Below are 22,229 nucleotides of genomic sequence, written 5' to 3' on the forward strand. Positions count from 1 at the left end.
GTTATTTCATAAACTGACTCATTGAATGGTAACCCCCTTTTATAACTACTTAATTATAAAAATAACTTAAAAAGTAATTTATAAAAGGAGATCAGACTACGCATAGGCGGTGTCTGCATCACACACACACACACACACACACACACACACACACACACACATATATATAATTTTTGTTGCCTCTTCAATATAATAAAAGTTATTCTCCTGAGGAGTACTATTCACATCTATTAATATAAAATAGTACCTTACAATTAAATACATCATAATTTGTGTTCTAAAATAAAATGAAGAGAAGTGAACAAATACAAAATCACAAATCATTCATTACAAATAAAATTGAAACAAATATCTTTGCCACTATTTTATTACCCTCACTATTTTGTAGTAGTAATGTTAGTAGCTAAATAGAACAGAGTTTTGTTCAATTTGTGTCTTGTATACTTAAATGATGTTAAGTTCAGGTTTCCTGAAGACATATATGCCAGATCCTTTGAATAAAACAATCATCTTAAAGTGAATAAACCTGAAGGAAATAGTGTTTTACATTTCTGATAAAGCTTAATGCAGTGTTTACTTCTGCATTCCTTATTTTTGTATCTTACTTCCTATGTCCTGATCTATCCACCTTCACTTCCATCAGTTTATCAAAATTCACAGAAACGAATCAATTGCTGAAGATTTTCTGATTACTTTTCTCTGACATTTCTTTTACTATTTCCCTATGATAAATATTGAAATATTCATATAGTTCTTGTGGTTCAAAACCACATCACATCATTTTCTTAGCCTTAAATAGTCATTTGTTTCTAATTCATTTCTTTATAGCCTCTTGTTTGGTCTTAATACTCAGCCAATTTAAAAGATTTTTGCCTGGTTAGAATGTCCATCATCAAATATACAAACAATAGCAGATGCTGGCATGGATGTGGACAAAAGGAAACTCTAATACACTATTGATGGGGATGTAAGGTTGTTCGACCACTCTGGAAAGCAATACGGAGGTTCCTCAAGATATTAACCATAGAACTATACACTGTGATCCAACAATTCCACTACTGAGCATTTATCCAAAGGATTACAAAGTAGGATATGGTCAATTCAGGAGAGAACTCAAATCATGCAATTCAGCACAATAAGCACCAAGAAACAGGTACTTGAAATGGTAGAATAGAGTCAAGAGGAGAGAAGAATTCAATATATACCCAACAAAATTAAGAAAGGTTAGGAAAGGGGGGTTGGGAAGGATGGGTGAGAATGTTGAAAGGGGTGAACTAGATTAAGATGCATTGTCCTCAAGAACTGTTTTGATAAATGGCAACTCCTGTGTACAACTCTTTTGGAATGGAATAAACAAAATAGTTACATCAAAATATTTTCACAATTTTTAAAGCAAGAAATAATAAAGAGGTTGTTAACTTGACTTACAGTTGTATGTTTGGAGAGAAAATGCAGTTTGTTAATCTTATGTATTTCTTTGTTAATTGTTAATTACTCTGGAGAGGAAAATGTGGAATTTTATTAATATGTTATTTGCTGCATGCTTTCAATTTTTGTAATGACTTGATATATAGTAGAATGAAAACACCCATAATTAATACTAAATTTCACACACATATTATTTGGCAAAAAGCTAATTATATGAAACTCTGTTCTTGAATATATAAAGCACAAATGCTTTATTAAAACAATGTCTTAACTAAGACATATGTATCATCAATATTAATACTTTTTAATATTAATACCTTTTAATGAATAGAAATTATACATGTTCTTCCTGAGTTCAAATCAATTGTAGACAAAAACTAATGATGCTGTAGCAAAAAAACACATGGTTAATTCAATTATATGTGGGCTTAACCGGAAATAAATATTTAGATAACAATATGGTAAATACTGAAGTACAAGGAAAGGAAAGCAAGCATGTATATCTATATTGACATAGATAGACAGACAGACAGACAGACAGACAGACAGACAGACAGACAGACAGACAGATAGATAGATAGATAGATAGATAGATAGATAGATAGATAGATAGATAGATAGATAGATAGATAGATACTATGAAAATGCATACCTAGCCTGGTGCTGGTGGCTCATGCATGTAATCCTAGCTACTCAGGAGGCTGAGATCTGAGGATTGTGGTTCAAAGCCAGCCAGAGTAGGAAAGTATGTGAGACTCTGATCTCCAATTAACTACCAGAAAACCAGAAGTGGTGAGGTAGTTTAAATGGTAGAGCATTAGCCTTGAGCTCAAGAGCTCAGGAGCAACACACAGGCCCAGAGTTCAAGCCCCACAACCTACAAAAAAAAAAAGAAAAGAAAGAAAAAAGAAAATACATATCTAGTGTTATTGAAGAGAATGAATGACCTGAATACAAAATATCAATTCATTACTTTTAATTCTGTAAACTTTGGGATTATTACCAGAAGTATTTCCCCTCATAGTTTTGTTGCTTAATATAGGGTAGGGGAAAAGTAATAAAATACACCAATGAGTATTAATATCAAGAAATATATAACATATAAGTATAAAATAATTATTTATAATGCTTACATATTATAGACATTTTATATTGATACAGGTAATAATAATTTCTGTATAAGATTTTTGCCTACATAGTATCAAACCATACGGAGATTAAGTCATAGTATAGATAATGAACAAACTTGAATAATCGATACAACACAGGAAAATTTTAATAAGCATCTGCTGGGGTCATTAGTAATGCTTCAGCTATGACAAATTGTATTCTTGTTTTAATTTAGTTTAAAATGTATGACATTGCATGATTTAGTTTTATATCCCCCCCACTCTGAGTTTTGTGATTCTTTTTCAAGTGAACATTTGATAATATAATTTTCTTTTTCTAGCACTTCAATTTCAGTTCAGTTCAGTTTCTATGCATTTGGCTGTAATAAGGAAAGAGTGAAGAATCCTAAGCTAGTTCTATCCTTTCTAAACAAGCCTCTGGAAATTATTCAACTTTTCTATCATTTCTGGGAAAAAAAAGGTTCAAATTCTGTTAGGCAGTGATCTTTGCAAATTATGCATGCTTGAATATTAATATTCCTAGAAACTTGGTGAGTTAGCTTCCTCTTTCTCTCACTGTCTCTCCTTCTGCTCCTTTCCTCCCCTTCCCCTCTTTCCTCACTCCCTCGCCCTTCCCTCTCCCATCCCTCATTTCTCATATCCCACCTACCATCCCTTCTGCCATCTCTATCTCTGACTCTTGCTTTCTGTTTCTTGTTCAGTGATTTTACCTATTACTACATTTTTTTAAATTTTTGTTTATGGGGGGTGCTGGCAGTAAGCACAGGGCACTATACTTGTCAGGGAGCACTCTAACATATGAGAATGATCTTTAACCTTTTTGGGAACTGACAGTTTTCAAGATAGTGGTCTCTTTTTTTTTTTCCTCGTCTCACCTGGACTATGATCATTTTATCATTTTTCAAATGATGGGCCATGCCACTGTTCCCAAGCACTGGTTGAGTGGGAGACACCTAAATTACATTTCTCTATGGAGGCTTAAAACAGAGATCTCTCCATTTCTGTTGCTTCATTCGGTAAGATTATTTTGTTTAGCCATGGTGCACAGATTTCTGCATAGAACATATTCTGAAATCACAATTTTCCCAATGTTAGCCTCCTAAGTAGCTGATGAAAGGCATTGCCATTTTAAATAAAATTGTGACAATGTTCTAACAGAACCATGTAGAATGTCCCCTTGAAAATTTTCAGCATCATGGTGGAATTACACTTACCCTAATCACACACCCAATTTCTTTTGAACTTGACAATTTATTTTATTGCTTTTTATTGTTATAATAAAGGTGAGGTAGAGAGGAGTTGAAGTTACACAAGTCAGGTAATGAGCATATTTCTTTTTGGACAATATTACCCTTTCCTTTGCTCTCTGTGAGCATTTCCCTCCTGCTCCCAAGTACAAGTTGTATAGTTCATGTTCAACATAGTGTATAGTGAGTGACACTGCTACCTTTGTTCACCCTATTTTATATTACTCTTTTATTTCCCTCAGGTTTCATACCATGTTTGCAGTTTTATCAGCTTCACCTTTAAAATAACTCTCAAGCCAAACCATTTTTCAGTTTCTGTGATTGTGATCCAGTTATAAATTGCTGTCAGCGCTTTGATGATATTTAATATGGATCCACTTGAATGAAATGCTTACGAAAAGCAAATATCTAGAGGCAAAAAAAAAAGACAAAGGCCCATAGCAGCTTGCTGTAGGATTAATTGTAAATGAATCTTCAGGGAAGAAGTGAGTGTATCTTAAAAATAAACTCCTACTGATTGCTAAACATTTTGTTAAATTTTCTAAAAAAATGACTTTTACCCTTATAATGGATTGATTTCTGATAGGTAACATATTCTTCAACAAAGTTCTGAAAAGAGATCAAAGGAAAAGGACTTTATTGCTTCCTAGTTTTCTAAACTTGTACCTGCAAAATTATTTTTCAGTTACTAGCCTAAGCAAACAGAAAAGTTACTTTCTCTCAGTCATCTAAAGACTGTCCATTACACTGGAATGCTTTCATAGGCCCTAGCCTACATACTGGATTCATAGTTCATTCTGTTCTCAGTATGTTCCATTGCTTTTGATTCACTATTTATTAAACTTTCCCTGGTTGTCCTGACTTAGGCTGTCATTCACCAGCCCCTTCTCCAAAATCTCTTGGCTCCTTTATAAGGATCTTTTCAAGCATTTGTTTCTCACGTGAAGATTGAAAAGATTTACTACTTTAAAAGGACCCTTCCTATATAGCAAATGATGGTTTACTCTAGTTGATGATTGCCATGCCATTGATTGGTTGCTGAAATTCTTCTTGCTGTCATTGTTTTTAGTTTGGTACTTCCAAATGAATATGTTCCTTGAAAGCAAGGATTTTGCCTATATTTTTAAAGGTAAATTTCTGCTATCGTCTAGAAGTTTTTTTAAAAACTTCTTGCTTGACTAAAATTAGAAATGAAGCAAAAGGGAGAGATTAAAACATACCATGCAGTCTATAAGTGAAGAGGAAAAAGAAATGTAAGACAGAACTGAATATTTCATCCAGGCTTTGGTGGTTCATGCCTGTAACCCTAGCTACTCAGGAGGATAAGATTGAAGATCTAGATTCAAATCCACCCTGCACTAGAAAGTCTGTGAGACTCTGACCTCCAATTAAACATGCCCCTCTCCCTCCCCACACACATATAGGCGAGAAATAGAGCTGTGGCTCAAGTGGTAGAACATGAGACTTAAGCAAAAAAGCAAAAATCATAGGCATCATGCCCAGGCACTGAGTTCAAGCACCAAGAAAGGAATATAAAAGAAAAAAGAAAATAAATCTGCATAATTTGTCTTAAATACCATTATCTATCTATCTATCTATCTATCTATCTATCTATCTATCTATCTATCTATCTATCTATCTATATCTATCTATCTATCTATCTATCTATCTATCTATCTATCTATCTATCTATCTATTTATCTATCTATCTATCTATCTGGTCAGTCAGTGAACTGGGGGCTGAGCACTGTCCCTGAGCTCTTCAGCTCAAGGATAACACTCTACCACTTCAGCCACAACACCACTTCAGCCACAGTACCACTTCCGGATTTCTGGTGTTTCATTGGAATAAGAGTCTTACAGACTTTCCTGCCCAGGCTGGGTTTGAACCATGATCTTCAGATCTCAGCCTCCTGAATAGCTAGGATTACAGGTGTGAGCCACCAGCCACCAGCACCATGAGGTCTTTATTTTTATGTCTTAAATATATACATTTTATTGTAAAGATACTGCCCAAAGTGGTTACAGTTACATAAATAAGATAATGAGTACATTTCCTATAGAGCATTGTTACACACTCCTTTGTTTTTCCCCTACCATTGCTTCCCTCCCTAATTCTCCAACTTCTTCCTCCCCCCCCAAGTTGTAGAGTTTGTTTTTAATATAGTGTCTTGTACATCTTGTTACAGTGGGTCAAGCTGTATCTTTATTTCAGTATTTTCTTATTTCCTTTGCCCTCCCCAAACCAGAAAATTGTATGAGAATAAAATACAATGACAACAAGGATTTTATCATAGGGGAAAAACATACAAAATAAACAAAAGGAAATCAAATAGAACATTATAAGAACGTTAAAAACAACAGCAACAAAAATAAAATCTCTTGTGTCCCTATCTTGGGGTTCGTTTTGTTTAGCATCATCTTATATTGTGATATGTATATAGCTTTTGACTTTCTTTGTTGTTCTAGACATATACTAGTTATTGCAAATAAGGGAAGCCAAGGGACCTATGTTCTTTTCGGCCTAGCTCACTTCACTTATTATAATTTTTTCCAAGTCTTTCCATTTCCTAACAAATGGGGCAATGTCATTCTTTCTGATGGAAACATAGAATTCCATTGTATGTATGTGTGCAATATATCACATTTTCTTGATCCATTCATCTACTGAGGGGCATCTGGGTTGGTTCCATATCTTAGCTATGTTAAATAATGCTAGAATAAACATAGTTGTGCTGGGAGCTTTAGTATGGGTTTGGGTAAATGCCCAAAAGTGGGATTGCTGGGTCATAGGGGAGCTCTATGAGAAGTCTTTGGAGGAACCTGCATATAGCTTTCAAAAGTGGCTGAAAAGTTTACACTCCCACCAACAATGCAGTATGGTTCCTTTTTGGCCACATCCCCTACAGCATCTGTTGTCACTAGATTTTTTGATTAAAGCCATTCTAACTGGGGTGAGTTGGAATCTCAGTGTAGTTTTGATTTGCATTTCGTTTATGGCTAGAGAAGTTGAGCATTTCTTCATGTGTCTATTGGCCATTCTTATTTCCACCTCAAGGAAGTTTCTCTAAGTCTTTAGCCCACTTAGTTATCAGACAGTTATTTCTTTGAGGATTTGTTGTTGGGGGATTTAGTTTTTTTTGAGTTCTAAGTATATTTAGATATGAGACCCTTGTCCATTGTATGGCTAATGAAGATCTTCTCCCAATCTATAGGCTTTCTATTGATCTTGTTAACTATGTCCTTTGCCATGCAGAAACTCTGCAGTTTCATGCAATCTCATTTGTCCAACATTTCTTTGATTTGTTATGTTTCTGGGTCTTTATTAGGAAAATTTCAGCCTGTGTCTAGAAGCTTTAGAGTGTCTCCTATTCCTTCCTATAATGATTTAAAGGTGTCTACGTTGACTTCAATTTCTTTGGTCCATTTACAGTTGATTCTGGTACAGGGTGATATATAAGGATATAGCTTTAGCTTTCTACAGGTGTTTAACCAATTTTGCCAGCACCATTTACTGAAGAGGCTGTCTTTCTTCCATTCTATTATTTTAGCTCCCTTATCAAAGATTAGGTGGCTATAGGTCTGTGAGTTCATTTCTGGGTCTTCAGTTCTATTCCATTGGTCCTCATGTCTTGTGCAAGTACCAAGCAGTTTTGATTACTATGGTTTTGTAGTAAAGTTTGAAGTTTGGTATTGCTAGTCTTCCAGCACTGTTCTTTCTGCTAAGAATTGTTTTTGCTATTTGGGATCTTTTATTGTTCCATATGCATTTTTGGATTTTTTCTTCTATTTCACTGAAGAGTGAGGTTACAATATTGAAAGGCATCACATTGAATTTGTAGATAGCCTTTGGAATTATTGCCATTTTCATGATGTTAACCCTCCCAACCCAGGAGCATGGGAGGTTTCTTTCCACTTCCTAAGTTCTGCTTTAATTTCCTTTTTTAGGTTTTAAAAGTTTTCAACATAGAGGTCTTCACTTCTTTTGTTAACTCCTAGGTATTTTATTTTTGTGGGGCTATTGTGAAAGGAATTGCTTCTTTGATTTCAGCTGTGCTCTTCTCATTGTTGGCATACAGAATGATTTTTGAGGGTTAATTTTATACCTTGCTACTTTGCCAAAGTTTCAAATCAGCTCAAGTAATTTGTGAGTGGATTACATGGGATTCTTGAGATACAAGATTATGTCATCTGCAAAGAGGGAGAGTTATGCTTCATCTTTCTCTGTTTGGATCCCCTTTATGTTTGCATCTTGTTTTATTGCTGTACCTAGGCATTCTAATACTAAATTGAAGAGAAGTGGAGTAAATGGACATCCTTGTCCTGTTCCAGAGTTTAGAAGAAATGGCTTTAGCTTTTCATCATTATGTATAATGCTGGCTGTAAGTTTCTCATACACAGCCTTTATTGTATTGAGGAATGTTCTATAAATTCCTAGGTTTTCCAGCACCTTTTTAATGCATGGGTGTCAGATCTTGTCAAATGCTTTTTCTGCATCTATTGAGATAACCATGTGGTTCTTATCCTTGCTCTTGTTGATTTCATGAATTATATTGATTGATTTGTATGTATTGAACCGGTTTTGCATCCCTGAAATGAATCCAGTTTGATCATGATGTATGATTTTTTTGATGAGTTGTTGAAGTCAGGTGGCCAAAATTTTGTTGAGAAATTTTGCATCAATGTGCATCAAAGAAATGGGTCTATAGTTCTCTTTCTTTAATGAGTCCCTGCCTGGTTTTGGGATGAGGTGAACTTTCAATTTCATTGAATAGTTGGAAGAGTATTGGCTTGAGTTCTGCTTTGAAGTCCTTGTAGAATTCTGCTGTAAATCCATCCAATCCTGGGCTTTTAATGGGTGGTAGGTCTCTTATTGCTGTTTTTATTTCAATGCTTGATAAGGGTCTGTTAAGTTGTTTTAAATCATATTGGTTTAGTTTCAGCTAGAAAATCCTCCATTTATTCAAGATTCTCCAACTTATTAGCATAAAGTTTTGAGAAGTATTCCCTTATAATGTTCTGAATCTTGATTGTTTCTGTGGTGATGTTTCCATTCTCATCTCTGAGTTTGTTTATTTGTGTGTGTTCTCTTCTTTTTCTGATAAGATTTGCTAAGTATCTGTCAATTTTGTTAATTTACTTGAAGAACCAACTTTTTGTTTTGTTAATTTTTTCTATTCTTTTGGATTATAATTCACTTAATTCTGATTTAATTTTAATTATTTGTTTCTATCTACTGGATTGGCATTTAGCTTGTTGTTCTTTTTGAGCTTCAGGTGCCTCATTAAATTGTTGGTTTCAGATCTCTTTAATTTGTTGATATAGGAACTCAGGGCTATAAACTTGCCTCTGAGTATTGCCTTTGCTGTGACCCTGAGGAGCTGGTAATTTTAGTGTTCATTTTTGTTGAATATCAAGAATATTTGAATTTTCTTTCTAATCTCTTCCATGACCCACTGGCAGTTCAACAGTGTGTTGTTGAGTACTTTATTCTTGGTTGATGGTTGTTTGTCTTTAGGGTGTGACATACATCATTCCAGTCTCTTCTTGTTTTAATTGTATCTGTTGAGAAATCTGGTGTTATTCTGATTGGTTTCCCTTTATTGATCTTTTCTTCTTGACAGCTTTAAGGATCCTTTCCTTGGTCTGAATTAATCCTGTGTGGATTATAATGTGACAGTGGGATGTCCTGTTCTGGTCTATTTGGGATTCTAAAGGATTCTTGTATCTAAATGGGCCCATCTTTTTGCAGATTTGGGAAGTTTTCTGTTAAGATCCTATTAAGATCCTGTTAAATTTATTTTAATCTCAACTACCCCCCATTAGCATTAAATTAGGCCTCTTCTAAATGTTGAATAGATCTATATATTTCTTGGATTTGTCTTGAATACTTGTCTGTTCTTTCTCTATAATGTCTAGGCTGTCTTCAATCCCAGAGATTTGATCTTCTGTATGGTCTAACCTACTGTCAAGACTTTCTATTTTATTTTTTATTTCCTTTCCTTCTAATTGATGAGATTTGTTGGCTTCAAAAATTTTTTGGAACTTTGTTTTAGATCTTGTATGGACTTCTTTACTTCCTTAATTTGGTTTTCAGTGTTAATTCTCAAATTCTTTAGTTTATTGGCTGTAGTTTTATTGGACTCCCTTTTCTTCTGTTGGGCTTCATTCAGCATTCCCTTTGTGACCTCCATGAATTCCTCCAGCTTTTTGATTGTAGATTCCATGAATGACTCTATTAATCTTTGTTTATTCTCATCCCACTCATGCAATTCCTCTATTAACCTTTGGTTAGCCTCTTCACGTTCCCTATATTCCTGTACTGATCTCTGGTTAGCCTCATCATGCTCACCCATTCCCCCATCACACTCACTCAGAGTCCTTTGTAGGCTTTCAAGCTTTACATTCAGCATGTTTATCAGTAGTGTTTGTAGAGCATTTAGGGAACTTTCCTCTGAATTATTCATTAACACCTCTGTTGGCTTATTATCATGAACAGGAGTTGAGATACCTGGACTTGCCATTTTTATTATTTCTTCAGCTTGTTCTGCCTGTTTGGGTATGAAATCCAGACCAATTCCATGCTAAAACACTATTTTAAGGCTAGCATCAACTAGAGCTCTGTAGCTGCACACATTGTTTGACACAGTCAAAATGAGTACATGTACAATCTATTTCAAAAGATACAATGCAGTTCAACAACAAACAAGTAGGGATCAATGGACTAAGAAAATCAAAGAAGGAATCCGCATACCAGAAATTAAGGTTAAGGTAGAATTGTGAGGAGAAAATAAGATTTGAGGAATGTGGGGAGGGAAAAGGAGAGAGGGAATATAACCAAGACCTAAATTCAGAGAGAGGAACATGATAGAAGGAAAGGAGAAGAGAGATAAAGAAAAAGGAAAAATGAAAAATAAAAAAATAAAAATGAAACACTTAAATTATTTAAGTGCAAAGAATTAATACTACAATTAAGGGAGTTGATGCTGAGAGTTTGTGAATTGGGTAATAGATATCTGAATTAAGTATGCACATATGAAGGATAAGTTCTAATAATTGAAGATGGGTATATATCTTGGGGTGAATAGAACAATTCAGTAAAGCAAAAAAAGGGGAGGGAAGAGTAAAAAGAGAAAACAATTTAAAAATTAAAATATAATTAGGGAGAAAAAAGACTTCTTCGCTTTTTTTTTTGGGGGGGGGGAGTTGTGATCTTGTGTTTGCCCTGTGTCTGTAATCAGTCTGTTGGTGGAATCTCTCGTTTGATTGTGGTGTTTGGTTTTCCTGTGGCTTGATTTATATATATATATATATGTGTGTGTGTGTGTGTGTGTGTGTGTGTGTGTGTATGTATACATATATATGTTAATATATACATATATATGTTATTGTAAAAATACTGTACAGAAGGATTACAGTTACATGGTTACATGAGTAGAGTAATGAGTACATTTCTTATCAAGAATTGTAACCTCCTCCTTTGTTTTTCCCCTACCATCCCTTCCCTCCCTGCCTCCCCAACTCCTCCCCTGCCCCGAACTGTAAAGTTTGTTTTCAACATAGTATCTTGTACATCTCATTGTTACTTGATAGGTTTTTTAAATCAGTTTGTATGAGTAGGCAGAAGGAAACTCTGCCTTACCAGACACTTTAGGACCCTCTTCCCAGGCTAGTTCAGTGGGAAGGTTAGATGTTTTTAGAATCAAAAAAGAGAAGATAGCTGTTTTCTATAGCTTGGAGTTGTGGTGGGGCTAGGTTGTGGGTATGGTTTAGGCTTGTCAGCACTCAGTAGCTGAGGGACTAGCTCCCGAGACACTCACATAGCCCAGCCTAGAGCCATTCTCATGATTTATGTGTAAAGAGTTTCCAATTGTTTTTCTCTTACCTTCCTGCAGCTAGGTCTGCTGCCTGTACTACAGTGGAGTGAGACAGCCTCTGGCTCTGTTTACCCAGTGAAGAAAGTCACTACTCTGTGGGTGGAGCTTTCTCTGCTCTTCAGCTCAAGGTGAGCACTCTACCAATTGAGCCACAGTGCCACTCCCGGTTTTCTAGTGGTTTATTGGAGATAAGAGTCTTATGGACTTTCCTGCCCCAGCTGGCTTTGAACTGCGATTCTCAGATCTCAGCCTCTTGAGTAGCTAGGATTACAGGCGAGAGCCACCGGTTCCCAACTTGCTATTATCTTCTTGCAAGGCCTGAATAACAGGCTAGCTACCCTGGCCTGGTCTTTCATTATCAAAGATAGAGTTCTTCTCTGATGGTGGGGGAGGGGCTAACTTCCCATTGCTGCCATAAAAAGAGTGAGGATGTCTTGTGTGGTACTCATGCCTTTCCTTTGTTTTCTGGTCCATCCATGATCCGAAACTGTCTGTGGTCAGCAGGATGAAGATTTCTGCTCCTTGTCAGTTCTTGCTTGCTGTGAGTAGACTCTGCTCTCACAAGACCTCTGGCACCTTTGTCCCAGATGCTCTCTGGTGATATGGCAGCTGCAATAGCAGCCACGGCTGCAGCCGCTGTGAACACCAACAAATGCTCCAATCTGTCTCAACCAAGCTGTCTGAATTTTTCGTCTCTGGCCAAACTCTCCGTACTATGATGGCACACTTGGTGTAACTCTCTAGTCTTGGGACTTTTCACTGGAACACTAAAACTTGTTTCTACGCAAAACTTGTCTAGCCCCCAGCTTTTCCTCCACCATCTGCTTCCAGACTCCACCATGCCTTCTTTCAATGTCTATAATTTAAATTCTTCAAAATGTTATCCATGGTAGATGCTTCATTCACATTCTTCATCATTATAATCTTAATAATACTATTTAACATTTTTGCCATGTACCATATTCAAACTGCTTTACAAATGATAACTGACATCAATTAATTAGCCATTATCAATTGATTTGTTGAATTAATCTCATTTCTAAAATTCCATTTTTATTGAAGATAATTAAGAAGGTGTCCAAACAGGATCTCAGATCACATATAGTCATATCTCTTGTGCATATATTCTGTCTCATTAAGAAATGGAAATTCTTTTTTTTTCTACTACATTTCTAAATTAGTACAGTTAAAATGACCTTCAGCTAACACCTAATTTATTCAGTGTCTCATTTTTCTTTTTACCTCTAAAATATCTTGAAATGTTCTTTGATAATATTTTCCTATCATAATCTAAGAGACTCATAATTGATCTAAGTAACTCATTCTTCTCTATTCTTGCCTTCAATATACCTTGAGTTTTTGTTTGCATTAGGAAAGGTTGCTTTTATAAATTGTTCTCCAAAATGTGACATTTTCATTCACCAAAAATATATGTCAATTATGAACTTAGTGTTTTTGCTACATAACAAATTTACAAACTTTGCTCTCCAGTGGTTTATTCTTCAAAATTTTGTTAAAATAATTTCTTCCTTTTTTTGCAATCCCTTTACAACAAAGTATCAACAAAGTAAAAGTTGAAAGATTAACAAAGCATTTTTATACCTTATTGATGTGACAGATATTTTCTTAAACAGCTTAAGTCTATTTTATATCATTGAAGGTTAAGTTAAAGAAAAATAATGACACTATATAGTTGTTTTAAAATTCTAAAAGTTTGCATTATTATCTTGTTTTAATGGTTAGTGAATGAAAAATTAAATTCATTTCTACTAGTAGAATTAAATAATTTGTGAATATACCAAAAATAATAAAATGCCAGAAATTATCCAACAAAGGAAGCATATAAAGCAACATTTTGACAATATAGTCTTTACTTTTTAAAATTAGAGATAAATTTTGTACAAGCAAAGACAATCAATCCACCTACAAATTAATTAAAAATTTAATGAAGTAAATATGTTTCAACATCATCATGGTTTGTATTTGGTTGGTCTGATTCTATAGTTTCTTCCAGTCTGCTGCTGCCAAGGTATCTTTCTCTTCTAATAAACTTTATTCAAATACAATGTGGATGTTTTACAGTCTAGATTTGTTTAATTACTGATTTTTAAAAATCTCTCAGTAGTTGTAAAATGGGGCTTCAATTCGACATGTAATTTTATGAGCAGGGTAAGTGTGAGGTTCTGTGTTTAATGCATCTTGATTAATGTCACCCCTTTCACCCTGCTCTCCTATCTCTTTAACCAGAGATAACAAATAAATGTCTCCAAAGGAATAATAGTTCAAATATCATTTGAAATGATATTTCAAATCATTTCAAAATCAAATTATTTCAAAGTCTCATAGCTTCAATCCATTCACAGTCAGTCACTTTTGATCGGTGAAGCATAGTAAAACATCATTTGCCTTTTTTCTATTACTTATTATGTTCTCAAGTATGATCCAGTTCTATTGATAAAAATAAAACTTAATATCTATTGTGTGGGCATGTGGATCCTGGGGCTTGGACTCAGTGCCTGGCTACTGTCTCTGAATTTTTTTCTTCAAGGCTATTGCCCTACCACTTGAGCTTTTGGGTGATTAACTAGAAATAAGAATCTCATGGACTTTCTTGCTCAAATTTTCCAGCTTTGAACTGAGATCTTCAGTTCTCTTCTTCCTCAGAAGCTGGGATTATAAGAGTGGGCTACTATTTCCCAGATTATGATATTTTCTTTAGGCTTAGCTTTTCTTTATTGTTTTTAAGCCTTCCAAACATGTTTATCCTTAAATGACTTATTTTAAGGAAGCCTGATGCAGGATATTCTAAAAAAAATTGAAAATTGTGGAAAATTTCAATCATATTTAAGACCATATATAAGTATAAAATAACTAAAACTAAATAAAATACTAAAGGGGAATGAGACATTAACATTTGTATTTATAGATAAAAATGGACAATTGGTTTTATAAATATAATTATTATTACACTGGAATCTGTAACTAGAAATAAAAGTCTTCAGGAAACAGTACCAAACCACCTAGTTAATTATTATTTTCTTGTTTTAACTGAACAAAGTAGTTTACTTAACTTTTTAGAAGATCAAAACAATATTTTTCTTAGTTTCATTTTTTTAATTACTTGGATTTCTATTTGGAGATTTATTTCCATATTTAGGTAACTATATTCAAAGAATAGCCTTCAGTCTAATTTATGTAGCCATTTTCCTTCTAAAGTTTGCTTCTATAATCATATTTGCCCAAATTCTAGGAAATCAAACACAATGCTCCAAAGTTAAACATTTCATGTGAGTCTATTAAACAATATTCTTATTGAATGGGAGCTCATTGAATGCAGTTGGGTGATACCAATCCCAAAATAGAACATAATAGAAAAATAGAAAGTAAGTTAGATAGGTGGTTCAATAAATCTTTACCCTTAACTTATTAGGACAGAGAAAAATTTATTAGCTTGTTTTATCTTTTTCTGAATTCATATATATATATATGCATATATATATATATATCCAGCTAATATATAAAGCATGACTTTGATTTATACTGAACTTTTAAAATTTAAAATAATTTATAAATAGTTCAATTGTACTTGGTTGTTTAAATTAATTTTAAAAATGAAAACAAAAGTATATGTGTGTGTGCATGTATGTGTGAGAAGTGTTTGTATGTGTGCACTCTGATTTTTTGCAGTCCATTCATATTCAGTATGTTATATTGATTTTAACTTCAAAATAACACTGTCAATATAGAATACTGTGATTGACATGGAATACACTAATAGGTTAGAAACTCTTATCTTGAAATTTTTAATAATGGCAACAAGTGTGTGTGTGTGTGTGTGTGTGTGTGTGCATTTACTATCCCAAGTTGCCTTAATACTTAATAAAGTACTATACTGGTGTGTTTAAAATAGAAATATTCTCGTTCATAATTCTTTATTGGTGGTAGGGATGATCCCACTGGAAAGCTGGGGGGATAATCTGGCCAAGGCTCTCTCCCAGGTCCAGGTAATTGTCAGCAATCTTGATGATCCTTGACTTGTAAATATATACATTCAATCTCTGCTGGCATCATCACTGTCTCATTTTCTTCATGTATCACCATTCTCAAATTTACCTCTTTTTATAAATGTATCTACTTTTCCAAATAAAGGAAAACAACTTTTGACATGGTTTGTTGTATTTTGGGGAAAAGTAAGAAAATATAAATTATGAGAAATAAACTTTTAAAATTTTAATTATTAAAATTATAAAATCAGTACTAGAATTTTAGATGAAACTCTTTAAATTAGAAGGCAATAGAGAAAAGATGAGAAAGATGAGAAAAGACAGCTTCACTCTGAGTGATATCAAATAAACACCTGAGTATTTTATTTACAGAAATAAATTCAACAGTGAAACTTTATCAATTAATGACTTTGTAAAGATACAAGTGTCTTGCTATTTCTTTCTTGATTCCTTCAAGCACTCATATCATTATTTTAGCATATAAGCAATTTAATTTAAGAAATATTTATTTACTTGATTCACATGGATCTAAGAAATAGATCAAAGTCTGAAAGATATGCATACAAATAATGTCTGATTTGCTATAGTAGTATGCCAATGACTTTTAATTATTCAAACTCTAATTTTTTCCTGAGATATAAAGCTTATTTTTTGGGGGGGTCCGGTCGTGGGGCCTGAACTCTGGGCCTGGGTGCTGTTCTCAGCTCTTCAGCTCAAGGCTAGCGCTCTACCACTTGAGCCACAGCACCACTTCCGGCTTTTTTCTTTTTGCTTATGTGATGCTGAGGAATCGAACCCAGGGCCTCAGGCATGCAAGGCAAGCACTCTACCACTGAGCCACCTTCCCAGTCCCGATATAATGCTTTTATCATTTTAAAATTTACATATTATTCCACCTTAAAAGTTAACTTACAAAACTATACTAGTAAAAGATGGCAAGATAATATTAATAACATCAAATTTTAATTGACAGAATATTGCCAGATGGAAGTGGATCTCACCAACAAAGGTAATTACTTGATCCAGAGGATTAAGAATAAATTCAGCCTGGAAAAAATGTCTATGAGATTCCAGGTCTAAATAGGGAAGAAAAAAGAAAAGAGTGAAGGTGTGGCTCAGGTGACAGAATATCAACACAAGTGAAAAAATTGAGCAAGTGTCAGTTTCTATGTCAAAAGCTGATATTAGAAAAAAGTTACAAATATTGATGATAATCAAACAGTATTTGCAAGCTTATATAGGATTATGAATCTAAGCCAGGAGCTGGTATGTGACTCCTGTAATCCTAGCTACTCAGGAGGCTGAGATCTGAGGATCACCATTGAAAGCCAGCCAGGGCACGAAAGTAGCTGAGACTCTTATCTCCAATAAACCACTAGAAAACCAGAAGTTACATTGTGGCTCAAATGGTAGAGTTCTAACCTTGAGCTGAAGAGCTGAGGGAGAGTGCTTAGGCCCAGAGTTCAAGCCCCATGACCGAAAAAAAAAAAAGAAAGAAAAGACAAAGAAATATGAATCCACATAGGCTTAAAACTAATTTACAAAGAAATTATTTAAAAATCTCAGTTGGTTTCATGTTTACTATGTACTTTAAAGGAAATCAGGCTTTGGGAAAAAAGATTCATTTAAATTCATTCATGTGATTATTACTGTTACTTTGGATATGATAAAACTTGTAATGTCTTCTGTTCTTTGTTAAGTTCTTGGAATTGGGAGTTAGTGGGGCAAGTGATGCTAAAATGGGAAATTTGTAGATAATAAAAATAGGCTACATGGATCTAATTCCCAGTTAAAAACGTTCTACAGTAACTTAAAATGACTTATGAAAACAATTACTAAATATTCTCCATATTGATGGATGATGGCTTGAAATACAATTATTTTTAGCTTAAAGGAAAGAAAATTAACAAATTAAATAATTTATGCACATGAATAAGAAGTCTTAAACTGAGGACAGTGTAGTTGAAATAAGATTAATCTACTATTTAATGAAAAATACAGGAAAGGGTAGAGTCCTACTTACACACAGACTACTTGAAAACCTCCAAACCTCCATTGCAATAGAATTTTGGGTAAATATTCTCGGATTTGTTTAATCCCCTGCTTAACTTCAGCCTCTTCCTAAGCTACTTCCTATTCTGTACGTGACTTCACGTAGGTTGTTAAATTTCTGAGTTTCAAGAGTTGCCTAACAATCCTGCTGCACCATGTTGTTCTGACAATTGAATGGGAATATATGTACATGAAAATGCTAAGCTTAACAGTTTGGCACATTACAGGTACTCCTGGAAATGTTCGAAGCAGTTTATTACATTCACACATGCCTCCGGGAAACAAGATTGCAAGCCCCAGTTAGAAGTCTATTCCTAACTTTAATGAAGCTCAGATTAAATCTCTAAAAAGCATCCACTTAACAAGCTTCTTGTTCTCAGCCTGGTGTGCTTGGAGTACATTAAAAAGCACCTGTTTGGCTCCAGCTGAAAGTCAGGATCAAACATGACAAACCCACCAAGTCCACCAATGTCAGAATAAGCTAGTAGTGCTTTCTTAGTGAAGACGGTGTTTGCTCTTAAAGAGTGGGCAGGCCATCCCTTTATGTCTAATAGATCAGCTACTGAGAGAAAGCAAGATATAGTGTAAAAAAATCAGAACATTTCTATCAGAAAGGTTACACAACCCCATATTAAACTACAAGTTGAAGGCACTATTTTTAACCATTTGGTAAACCTAGTGAATGTCCCTAAATATTACTTTGTAGAAATGTAGATTCCATTCTAGAAACTTAACAGACAGATGTAGTTTTAAAAATGTAGAGATTAAAAAAATTCATTTTAGTCATGTCACTGGCCTTCATACCTGTAATCCTAGCTACTCTACTCAGGAGAATTTTAGTTTGCAGCCAGTCTAGCAGAATTTGGACTAGAGGGATGACACAAAGGATAGAGTTCTATCTTTAGTCAGGAAAATAACCCAAAATCATCAAGAAAAACAAAGCATATTAAATATTGTATATGTTTTATCATTTTACCTGGTAGGCAGTATTCTTCACATAAAATTATAACAAAGAAAAATATCACCATCCCCACAAAATTCATGCTTTATTTTATATAATGTATTTTACCATGAGAGCATATTCTTTTTGCACTTTAGGATATTTAAAACTTCTCTTAAACTATTTCCCTACTTAAAAATTCCATTTCTGAAAATCTTTCACGTACTATTTCATTCTCTCATATAAAGAAACAAAACTGTAAAATGCAGTGATAAAGAATTTGCTATACTCTTATCTTGTTTTAAATACTAATAATAGAAAACATAAAAAATAATCTCTTTGTAGCCAAATCCACAAAGAAATGGTTTTAGCAGAGTAGAGTGTGTACAACACTCTGCTACTTAGGGTGAGTTCAGATGCTTCTGTTAGAAACAGAGGTATCCTTATTCACAGAGCAATCACCTAGCTTTCTCTCTCTCTCTCAGCTTCTTGTCAAGTTTCCAGTGATCATTGAGGGAAATATCTCTGCTCAGAGCTTATTTGTAATCCAAGTGCTATATACATTGATTTGAAAACAATTTCAGCTGTGCAGTTTTTCCCCTAAAGAGTGCAGTTTGCAATTAATCCCTTGTTTCTGAGAATCACAGTTTGCATACTTAATTTTTAAATGTTATTAGAGCTAACACTAAAAACTATTTTAATAACAGTTTCTGATGATCTATTTTGCAAAAAACTAGCATACATAATAATAACACTTTATTTTTGAAGTGCTGAATGAAGGAGTTTTAAATATTTTTCTGAAAAGAAATGACTATTTCGGGTGTGCATATGTTAATTAGCCTGATTTGATGACTCCAAAATGCATTCAGGTACTGAAACATCACATTGTACTGCATAAATCCACAATTATTACTTTTTAATTAAAAATACAATAAGATTTTTAAAGGTTCAACCCATTATTTCTGTTAAAAATACAATAAAATCTTCAAAAGATTCAAGCTTTTTCCAATCAATTCATAAGTCAAAGGGATTAACTGTGTTCCAAAATACCTCTTGCCCATCATACATGAAACCAAAAAAAATCTGATTGGAAAAGTTCAATTATTTTCATAGACAAAGAACCAAAAGTTGTTTGCATATGTTATATTTAGTGGCTTCCTTTCTTGAAAATGGCTGTTAATCTTGAATTATTTATATGAGTATTGATGTTTTAAATGTTTCTGGAGGCAAATTTTGATGATGAATAGTGAGATGTAATAATGTAAGATTAAATCTATGTCAGATATATTATAGACTTAGCATACCATATTACTATTCCTATGAAGGAAGCACACAAGATTATGAAAATGAATGTTTACTATATGGAATGATCAAATAATAAATCCTTTACCAGTGAATTTACGAATCAAACTATATTTTCAAATGTTACCACTTTTCACATAAATAAGAAAGCAGAGGTTTGCTAGTTGTAATAAATACAGTAAAGCCTTGGCTTACATGAACAGATTTCTAGGTTATCTCCAAAAACATGATAAACTTTAAAACACATATATGCATACAGTCATACAGAAAGCCCAACTAACTGCATTTGCAGAAAAGTCCCTTGAATGACCCAGAAACGGAGACCTAGAGACCTTGAGGATGAAGAGTGAAAAGCATTTAGGGAATGAGTGAAGATAATGTGATACAAATTGTGAAGTATATGTGCAAAAAACATAGTAAACTACTGTGTAAGAAAATAAAAAGTCGATCTTAGGTTTGATGTTTATAAAAATGGAGATTCTTTTTCACACAAAAGTTAACAGACCATGAAGCAGGTGAAAACAAGACAGAGTTGAGAAAGAAAATGAAAAAAAGGGTAGGGAAGATGCAGATAATTTGGAAAGAATTAAAGCTATCCTAACATGATTATTGACAGACATTGATGGCAGATCAATGTACAGAAGACAAGAAGGTGAAATATCTGGGGACAGAGATGACTAAGTGATGCATAGCTTTAGATGTGTCTTGGGGAAATGTTTGCGGTTGGAAGTAGAGAGGACAGTCCCCTGCATTTTAATGCTTTGGATATTTATTCAAATGGCTTTATGTAGGATATTGTTTTAATACATAATTAACTGACAATGAAATGATTTAGGTTTTCAGAACTTAAGTAGGATGTTGAGATATGTTGAGTCAAAAATGCTTAAATTTTAAGAGAAGTGTATCAAATTGTTTTCTAAATTTGTTACAAGTCCATACAACATCTTAAATTGTAAAACTGGAAAAAAAATACCTATTCTGAAACTGAATAAAACTACTGAAAATGTGTGTTTTGCTACTAGAAACAATGTACTGAACTGTTTAGTTTTCCAATTTTCATTTTTAAGAAAAAAATGTTTGATACAGTTGACAATATATTTTTCTTTAGTATCCAGGGTGGAAGCCACAGCACAAAGCAAACAATGATACTTTTCTAGAATATTTTGTGAATTATCAACAAATCAAGACAACCATGCATTTAAACTATATATATATATAGAGAGAGAGAAAGACAGAGAGAGAGAGACAGAGAGACAGAGACAGAGACAGAGAGGGTCAGTACATGAGTTTGTACTCAGGGCCTGGGCTCAATAGAAAAGTGCTCCCATATTTGATCCACATCCTTAGTTTTTTTTTTCAATTGATATTGTAATGCTTTATTTTAATTATTTGAAAGTGAAGGTTTTAGATAAAATAGCTAGTAATGGTTTATGATTTATTATTTTATGAATTATTTTCAGAAATTCTATATACCAATATATAATACCAAAATTATTTGCTAAAATTCTTTATTTTATGTTCATGTTTTTGTTCATGTATTATTTCTTTATTTTGACATTTGTAAATGTAAATCAAAAATATATTTGTCACATATTGGGAGTAAATTCTCACCAATGACTTCCTTACTTCCTATATTTCTTCCACTCATTCTTTATCTTTCTTTTTTATATTAGTTGTGTCTCATTTATTTCCTGGGTTGGGTTTAAACCACAGGAGTGGTTCAGGAGACTTTTCAGAGTCTGTTTTCTGACTGCCTACAGAGTCACTATGATTACAGTCATGAGTCACCAGAACCAATTGGGTTCTGCAATTTTAAGAATAAATATTGTAATTTACCAAACCATCTAAAATTTCTTAAGTATTTATATCTATAGATGATGATATTGATTCTGTACTTCACAGGCTAAGTTTAGAAGCATTGGTTTATGTACTATTGTTTAAACTTGCATGAACAGAGAATTTTTTTAAAAATCCAGAGGGACCAACTATCATTTTCAACTTAAAATTTTATTCTAATAGACCTTCGAACTTCAAACTTCAATGATTGAGTGCTCTTCCTTTGTTTGAGGAATATTTTCTAATTTATTAAATGATTGATAATTGTCGCTACTCCCTCGACCAGCAAGGAAGATGCGACACCGAACTCTTCTCTCTGCAGTTTATTCAGGACCTTTGAGCAATCTTCTGACCCCAACCCCGGGGAGAATTCCCCACAGCCTTAAGTACCCGCTGGGTAGCCAACCCTGATA

The sequence above is a fragment of the Dipodomys ordii genome, unplaced genomic scaffold (assembly GCF_000151885.1).
Source record: "Dipodomys ordii isolate 6190 unplaced genomic scaffold, Dord_2.0 Scaffold4, whole genome shotgun sequence".
NCBI classification, from domain to species: Eukaryota; Metazoa; Chordata; class Mammalia; order Rodentia; family Heteromyidae; genus Dipodomys; species Dipodomys ordii.